Raw genomic sequence first — 9,841 nt, 5'->3', positions numbered from 1 at the left:
ATGCTTAAAAATCAGCATATTTAATATTAATATTTAACAATAATATGGACAATAACACATTTTGATAAATTAAATAACATATTATCAAGCCTAAAAAATGTCACTAACTGAAAACTACAAAGCATGCAACTAATGGAAGTGACCACTCAAGGCCACCACAAGACAATTAATCTATTAAGACCAAGATTAATGGGGACAAAGATCTATAAAGGACAAAGGAAAACCAATTTTAACTTTATTGTTTTATTAGCCTGGTTCAAGATGAACATTTCAAGATATCATGAAGAACATAATTAGTTTTATTGCATTAAGAAAACCCAAGCACATTCTATACCTTAGCAAGAAAGAGATGTATAACACCCATCTCAGCAACACGACACATGACATTAAGTTACTTTACTATATATAATTTAAACTCCTATCATAAAATCACAAATTTAGCATGAATGGAATGTTTAAAATCCATTTTTATAAAAGCAAAATATAATTTTTCTTATAGAAAAATATACCAAAAACTAAATATATTTTTCTAGAAAAAAAAAATACTAAAACTAAATATATATTTTAAAAAAAACTAAAACATAAGCAAACTAGAATTTGAATTTGACATTCTTGGTCACTTTCGGAAACATATGGTGGAATGTAATCTCTTTATCCTCATCTTTAGCTTTTTCCTAAAAAATAAAAGCATACAAAAGTGGGAAAGAGCCATAAAGCATGGGGAAGCTTTTTCCTAAGCACAAAAGCATCTAAAAAGTGGAAAATTCCTTTTTTATATGAGGAAACATTATTCACCCAAAAGATTTTTCCCAAATTGAACTAATGAGGAATTTTGGAAATATTCATAGCCTCCACTTTCCTATATATTAGAGGCTTGGCCATTGAAAAAATGATGGGAATTTTGTATTGTCACGCTCTTGAGATCTGTCTTGAGAGGGAGAGTTTTGGAGCTATGAGTTGGGGGAGGTGATGTTGCAACTATATCTAATTGTTGTAACTTTCCTCCAACTCCTTTATTCATATAGATCAGTTGTTCTTCCTTCCATATGTTTCTATTCATTCTTTACTTCTTCTATTTAACTAATGTATGCATGGGTTTTTGGTTTATATTTATTTATTCAATAATATTTATATGTTTTTTATAGTTTTGATTATTAAGATATTATGTTGTGAAAGTTGCTTTATTCTCTCTCTTATGTGTAGGACCAAGCTTTGGAGCTAGCTAGGAGCGCTTCTTGGTTATACGAAAAACTCCAAGAAGACCTGCATGCGAGGACTCACAAGAATTCATTCTCTTTTTCTTAATCTATACTCTACATATTGATCTACTAAGAATCCTAAGCCTTAGAACAACCTTTCTCTTAATTGGTTTGTCCTAGGTTTCTGAGATAAACTGAGAGGGTTTTGTTTTCATCTAACCATGCATTAAATCCTACAGCAAAATGATATTTAGAAAATTTAATATATTTCACTATGTAAATGAACTTAGTAAAATGAACCCATAGAGGTGGTCATAAAAGGAAATAAAAGTAAAACTCTAAACAAGAAGCCAAAAGTGGATTTAACCATGGATGAAAAATTGGGAGTAGAATTGGATGTTAAACTAGCCATCAAAACAATATGCAAACAATGACACAAAAAGGTTTTTAAAGTAAAATTAAAAAAGGGTACAACACTAGACACAAAGAAGGGAACAAAATAGGGCATATGAAAGGATACCGAATTGGGTGCAAACAAGGATGCAAAAATGGACACCAAAATTAGGATGCAAAGAATGGTGTAAAATTAGGATGCAAAAAAGATGTAAGAAAAGACACAAAACAAGATGCAAAATGGGATTGAAAAATGGTGAAACCAAGGATGTCAAAGATGATGCATAACTAGATGAAAATTCCAACTAAAATCTAGGTGCAAAATGAGATGCAAATGTGGACACAAAATGTGGCAGAAAAAAGGATGCAAATTTGGAAGCCAAAAAGGATGAAAAACTAGATACCAAAAAGGATGCAAATTTGGACATAAAAAATGGTGCAAAATTGGACACAAAAGAAGAAAAAATGGTGCAAAAATGGGCATAAAAATGGTTCAATTTTGGATGCAAATTGAGATGCAACATTGGATGTAAAATGATGCAACAAATCATTCAAAACTTGGTGCAAAAACAAATGCAAAAGTAGACGAAAAAATGGCTCAAAAGTGAACGTAACAATAGACACAAAATGGGATGCAAGGATGGATGCAATATATGGTTCAACATAGGATGCAAATTTAGATGCTCAAAATGATGAAAAATTGAATGCAAGAAATGGTGTTAAAAATGATGCTAAATTGGATGCAACAAATGATGCAAAATTAAATGCAAAATATGGTGCAAAATAGGATGCAAAAAAGGGAGATAAATAAAATGCAAAAGTGGATGCAAAAAATGGTGCAAAAATGCATGCGAAATTTGGCACTAAATCAGATTCAACATATGGTGCAAAATTGGATGGAAAAGATGGTGTAAAAAAAGGAAGAAAAATTGGCACAAAAATAGATGTAAAAATAAGTACAAAATTAGAAGCAAAAGATGGCATAAGACCAGATGCAAAAATTGGCACAAATTGGATGTAAAAAAAGGCGCTAAATAAGATGTCAAAGATGGTGTAAAAATCGATGCAGATTATGACACAAAAATAGAAGCAAAGAATTCCACAAAAAAAGAAGCAAAAAATGATGCAAAAATAGATGCAAAAAAAGGCACAAAACTAGAAGCAAAACCTGTTGTAAAACCAAATGAAAATCTTGGTGCAAAATATGATGCAGAAAATGATGGAAAATTTGGCATAAAAAAGATGCAAAATTTGGTGCAAAAAAGGACGCTTTAAAAATTGTACAATAGAGCCAGATTTAGCGCCAGGTTGCTCATCCCAATTGAGAAAAAAATGCACTAGAATCTGGTGCTAAATCTGGCGCAAATTGCCTGTTTTGTTGTAGTGTTCGCTGATAGCAAATGCAAGCTTTCCGCACAGCATCGTCAATTGTCTTGGGGTATTCAAATTCCAATTTTTCCTTCATAAAGTTGGGTAAGCTACCAATGAAGTGCTAAATTTTGGCTTTTTCCTCTTGCATGTAAGGCACATAGCGTAGTAAGGATGTAAATTGGGCCACGTATTCATTCATGGTTAAGGTCCCCAACCTTAACTCATGAAACTCCTTTGCTTTTTCATCATAATAGCACTTAGTTAAGTACTTGTCTTTAAAATGTTTTTGAAACTCATTCCATGTAATCTCGTCTTCGTCAATTTTTCTTACTGTCTTGATTTCCTCCCACCAAAGGGCCGCTTTACCCCTTAGCTGATAAAATGCCAAATGTGCCTTCAATTTTTTAGTGTGTTCATAAATCTGAAAGTACTCGCCCATGTCGATTAACCAAGCCTCTGCTGCCTCTTCAGATTCTCCCTCAAAGAGTGACAACTTAATCTTTTTAAATTATCCTTGTATTCCTTACTTTTGTCTTTTGATTTTATGCTGGTCGAAGACATTGTCTGAGCATCCTTCTTCATCTTCCCTATGTTTTTCATCTGATTTAGCATTTTCTTCTCCATGTTGAGCTGTCGGGGTCTTTTCCCGGTCTTCTACACTGGGGTCTAGGTGGCGTTGATTCTGTTGATTGGACAAACTTCTTAAAATTCTCTCATGTTCTAAACGCAGTAATTCATTATCCATTCTTAAATTGGTCATTTATGCACGCAACTGCAGCACAGTTTCGAGTAGCATGGCATTAGCTTGTCTGGATTCCTCACCCAATTGTATCCAAATATCCGGATTAGCATTAACATATGTTGTTCCAGGTGATTCAGGTGGTCTGGAGCTCCTCTACGTTCTGAACTTTCTTTCCTTGTCATAGACTCTGTGTTTACACACATGTTACATAGTTAATTATTATATTATGTTTATATACTCAACACATTTATTTCAAGTATAGTTGCACTTACATCCCAGAGAGTCTCAGTATATGAACCTGAGCTCTAATACCATTTGTAACATTCACTTTTAACAAATATAATAACCATAAAAAAAAATAAAAAAAAAATAAATAAATAATATATATATATATATATATATATATATATTAAAAAAAAAAAAAAAAAAATTTGGTTTAACCTTAAGCCTGATTACTGATACGTATCTATTTATTTAGATTTAAATTCCTAATATGATTTATGGTTGTTGTAGAGTTGGCCAGCTCACCCTCCAGCGTATGTGCTTTATGCTTACACAGTCTGCCAAGCTGCCACAGAGATTTATATTAATATATCACATGGTCTTTGGTACATTTCCATTTACTGCCCTACTCTAACTGAGTTGGTTTGCATGCATGGCATTTCGTGGCATGATCTCAACCGATGCTGAAACACTTGACTACTACCTAGTTTGTCGATCTACGGCCATTTGTCTTGCCTCTCCTTTGTTCATTCTTAGCTCAAGATCCGACGGTGGTGGTTGGCTAGGGTTTCATCACCTAATTACTTCCTCACGCCCAGAGTTTTGTGGTTTCATTGTTGTTTTTTCTCTGCGGCTTCTTGTTACTCTGTAATGGCAAGTTAAGTTATTGAGGGTTACATTGACGTCATTCCACCTCCTAAGTCTTGCATTGGTTATCATGGCACGACTCGAGAAGGAAAGTGTTGGTTGACATTGTCTAACAGTATCACTTTTAGTTTGCTTTGAGTGGGGAACATGGCTCTTGCCGAGGCTAAGGAGATACTGTTTCTATTCAGGATGGTTCAAAGGAATTTCAGGACAAAGACAATAGTTTCACTATTGCTCCAGATTCGGAAGGTAAACCTTCACAACCCGAAGTCTTAAGAGTTTGACATTTTCTTTATTTTAGAAAGATTTGTTTAAGGGTTTTGATGATTCAGCAGGTCGGCGTTTGGAGAGTGTGTTCTTCAAATTCAGGTATTATTCTGCCAAAGTCGTTGCATCCGTTTTCCCCAGTTCTTGTCTCTTGTTAAATAACTATGATGTGGTTTTCATATTTGACTATGGTTTATGGTAGGTATTCCTTCGCCCTACTTTGCTTGTGCAAGTCTGGGACCTACCCTTCAATGTTCAGACTCTTACAGTTTTGCCAATCATTTCCAAGTTCGCTTTCTAGTCCTCAGCAGTTTAGATAAAGAGGGTTTGATGTTTCACCGAAACAAGCTCAAAGAGCTGCCTAAATTTCTTATAATCCTTAATTAAATAGTTGTTTTAAGCGAGTCGATAGACTCTGCGTGTAGTTCGAACAATGAGGGAAAGACTTTCCCAAACTCTGAACATATTTACAATTTTGATGTTGTAACTACTCTTAATTCAGTTAAGGTATAGTTAAGAATGTGTGATTTCGGTCGTAATGACTCGAAGGTCACTTTTGACTGAAACTGCTTATTTGTAATGGAGTAAATGTGTATTTATATATTACATTGTTAAGTTATTTAGGTATTTCAAGTATGTCGTTCCTATTTCGCATGGCCTTGTTACCTCTCATCCAATTTTTCCAGTATGTTATGCTTTATCGAAAAATTGTTCGGTCTTTATGGAAATAACATTTTGAAAGGATTTTGTAGAAATAAGGGTTTATTCCAGGTTTATTCATAAGCTAATAGATGAACTGATAGATATTATATGGCAGTACCTCTGTTTTTCGAATAGTCCTACATTGCACTCCTTAGCTGTATGTTGTAGTTAAATTTTGAAACAGTCATAAATGTATATGGTCTCGGTACGCACTAGGTAATTATTCCTTGGTGTATTCCATGAGGGTTCGCATACTCATTCTGAATATTTTAGATGGATATGCTTGTTTGTTGTATATGGTTTTAGATCTTTTATACATAGTGTAGAAATTTTGAATAATTTAACACATATTCAATGGAGATTATCCTGATCATGTACTATTGCGGAAAACATACACAATACATAAGCTCCTCTACGTTGATCATCAATATAGCAGCATCAATAACAATAAAACATCAAGAGCATTCACACATTAACACAGTATGTATCCCGGGGAAAGCATCTCGCTAAAAACGCCAACTATCTGTATATTAATGATTGAGTCATGTAACATTACACAGCATAATACTTCTCACAAGTATCTCCACCTCTGTTACACACAATACAGCTCAGATCTGATCTCCAAATCTCTTCCACTGCTTGCCTGCCTCCACTGCTCAATACCTGCTCAAGAACTGATGAGAATGGCTCACCAAACTCGTTTTTCACCTGCAAAATAGTCACTCACTCTTTGTTGGACGTGAGCACAAGCTATAATGTGGGAAAATACGTGAGCAAACTCATTGGCATACTCAATCCCTTGATTGTGCAAGATCTGGTGCACAACTATAGTCACAACTGATAGCAATCTGATTCTCTACCACCTGTCCCTGTTGAACTGAACATGCACTGACATGCAACTGAGTTAACTGATGTATTCATTAGTTGTATTATGAGTTAATAACTTGTGAATTAATTAATAACTAATTCACCCAACTCATCTCTAGTCTATTTGTCAGTTAGACTAAATACAACCAGTTTAACAAAGCTAAACTGAACACAACTCCATCAACTCCACAATCAACTCCACCAAACTCAACTGATTGAGTTCTAACTGAAGTCATGCATGCAACAACTCAACTAAATCATAAGAAAAGCGTACTTCCTTCTGACAGCTGCATGTGCCACCTCTGTAGCTCAAACTGAAGTGCTCCAAGAGAATAAGATTAAGTTTATAGTCCAAATATTATTGTGAGATAATAATATTTGACTTTTCTATTTTTGACAGCCAGTCTAAAAATAGACTTTGATCACTCACACTGTGATCACTCACACTTTCATTAAAAATAGAAGTCCATCTATTTTTTCCCAACTTGATCAATCATCCATAAACAGCAACCTGCAATCCATAGACATGATCCATATGTCTAAAAATAGACATAGTCTAAAAATAGACTTGCGCCAAAAATAGCCTGCGGGCCCACTTAGTGAAGGCGACTCTTTTCACTAAGCTCCATCATCTTGTTGCAATCTCAACACTCCCTCTCGACAAGATATGGATTATCAGCAACCCCTATCCTGCCTCGGTGGTACTCGAATTTGCCCCTGGTGAGAGCCTTCGTCAGAATATCAGCATCTTGATCCTCCGTTGGAATGTACGAAAGTAACATGATCCTCCACTGCACACAATCTCTGATATGATGGTACCTGATGTCAATATGTTTAGATCTATCATGAAATACAGGATTAGCCGAGAGTTTAATGCAACTTTGGTTATCACAGTAAATCACAGTAGGATCCAAATGAGAACCGAACAAACCAACTAGGATCTTCCTCATCCATATAGCCTCGCATGCAGCCAAACTTGCTGCCATATACTCGGCCTCCGCTGAACTGAGTGCCACGGATCTCTGTTTCCTGCTGTACCAAGAAACTGCTGTCGATCCAGTACTGAAGACCCCTCCTGATGTGCTCTTTCTGTCTATTGGGCTCCCTGCCCAATCCGCATCCGTGAAGCCACATAGCTTCACCTCATCCTCCTGTCTGTACCACAAACCATATCCCGATGTGCCTCTTAAGTAGCGCAATACATGCTTTCCCGCCTTCCAGAAGAGCTTGGTAGGCTTAACCATAGCTTGTGAAAGCTGGTTAACTGCATAGCATATATCAGGTCGTGTATTGACCAAATAATCAGCGACCCCACCAACTGTCGATAAACAGTGGCATCCACTTCTTCTCCCGAAGTGGCATCCTCCTTCCTCCAACCTCCAGGAAGAGGAGTATCAACAGGCTTGCAGCCATGCATGTTGAACTTCTCCAATATCTCCCGAGCATACTTGCCCTGAGAAACAAACAGTCCACCACTGCGCTGCCATATTTCCAATCCCAGGAAATAGTGAAGGAGGCCCAAATCCTTCATCTCAAACTCTGTAGCAAGATCCTTCTTGCATGACAGTATCAACAGCTCATCACCCGTTAGAATCAAATCATCAACATACAGTACAATGATAAGCAACTTACCCTCCACCACAATCTGGTATAGGTTCGGATCCGCCTCGCTCTTAGAGAATCCAAGTCCTGTGAAATAGCTGTCTATCCGTGTGTACCAAGCACGTGGTGCTTGCTTCAACCCATACATTGCTCTCTTGAGCCTACACACATGCGACTCGCTGCTGAAGACTTCAAAGCCTTCGGGTTGCTCAATGTACACCTCCTCCTCAATGACTCCGTTGAGGAACGTAGTCTTCACATCCATCTGATGAATGTGCCATCCCATCTGCGCTGAGAGAGCAAGAATCGTCCGTATGGAAGAATACCTTGCGACAGGTGCAAAGGTCTCCTCATAATCGATCCCCTCAATCTGTGAAAAGCCTCGGGCAACAAATCTTGCCTTGTACTTCTCCACACTCCCGTCAGCTGTCTGCTTAACTTTGTAGATCCATCTCGAACCCACCACTGATTTCCCTTCCGGTCTAGGAACAATCTCCCATGCACTGTTTCTGACAATAGAATCATACTCTTCCACCATGGCGTCTACCCATGCGGGATCCTCCACAGCTTCCTCGAAAGAGGATGGCTCAGTCACAACACACTTGCTCATAAGAGCCATGTATCCAGTGTACCGATCAGGTGACTGTCTTTGCCTGCGTTGGGCCGTAGGTGGTCCTACAACTTTCTCTGCATCTTGAGCCAGTCGCTCAGCTTCTGTCAAGCGCTTTCGCCCTTTGATGGGTGGCGCTGCATGAGTGGTCTCTTCCACTCCATGAACCTCGTCCTGTGGCTGATCCACGTCCTGAAGCTCATCCTTAGGAACTAATAGCTCCTCATCTGCATGCAAGTGTAGCTCCCTCTCAAGCGAACACTTCATGGCTTTCTCCTCCTGAAATTTTATATCCCGTCGCACAACAGTTTTACCACTGTCTGGCAAATACACACGATAGTTGTGGGGCGTATCAGTGTACCCCACAAATATCCCAACCTCTGCGGTCGGCTCCAACTTCTTCCTGGCATCCTTCATCACATGCATGTAAACGTTAGCACCAAAAATCCTCAAATGAGAAAGATCAGGCTTCTTACCAGAATAAGTCTCCTTAGGTGTACTCATGCCAAGTATCCTATGAGGACAACGGTTCTGCACATAAACTGCTGTATTGCATGCTTCCGCCCACAAGTGAAGGGGTAGGCCCTGATCATGCAACATTGCCCGTGCAGCACCCACAATCGTTCTGTTCTTCCGCTCAGCTACCCCGTTCTGCTGTGGGTTATGGGGAGCTATGAGCTCTCTACGAATCCCTTCTGTCTTGCAGAAATCCTTGAACTCGTCCGAGATGTATTCACCACCATTATCGCTCCTAAGAGCCTTCACCTTCTTCCCTGACTCCTTCTCGACCAGTGCTTTGAATTCACAGAACTTTGAATATGTCTCGCTCTTCTTCTGCATGAAGAAGATCCAGCACTTACGAGAGAAATCATCAACAAAAAGCACATAATACCTGTGTTTTGCTGTCGAAGCAACTGAGAAAGGTCCACACATGTCTGTGTGAATTCTCTCAAGGATCGTCGTGGCGCGACTATCCTTCTCGTGAAAGGTGGCTTTCACAAACTTCCCCAAAGTACACCCCTTGCACTGATCTGACTGCACAAGTGTGCCTTTAGGAAGCCCTGTAGTGAGCTGTTGCAGTATCTTCAAGGCTCCATGGTGAAGGTGACCCAATCTCCTGTGCCACAACTCGCCATCATCCCGGCTCACCAATCCTTCTGCCTTGCCTGCCATTGTTGCGCATCCATCTACATGCAACTGATAAAGGTTCCTCACTCG

The sequence above is a fragment of the Pinus tabuliformis genome, chromosome 4_2, assembly GCF_031772625.1.
Source record: "Pinus tabuliformis cultivar Carrire ecotype Pingquan chromosome 4_2, CPIR1, whole genome shotgun sequence".
Lineage (NCBI taxonomy): Eukaryota > Viridiplantae > Streptophyta > Pinopsida > Pinales > Pinaceae > Pinus > Pinus tabuliformis.
This window is presented reverse-complemented; position numbering follows the sequence as displayed.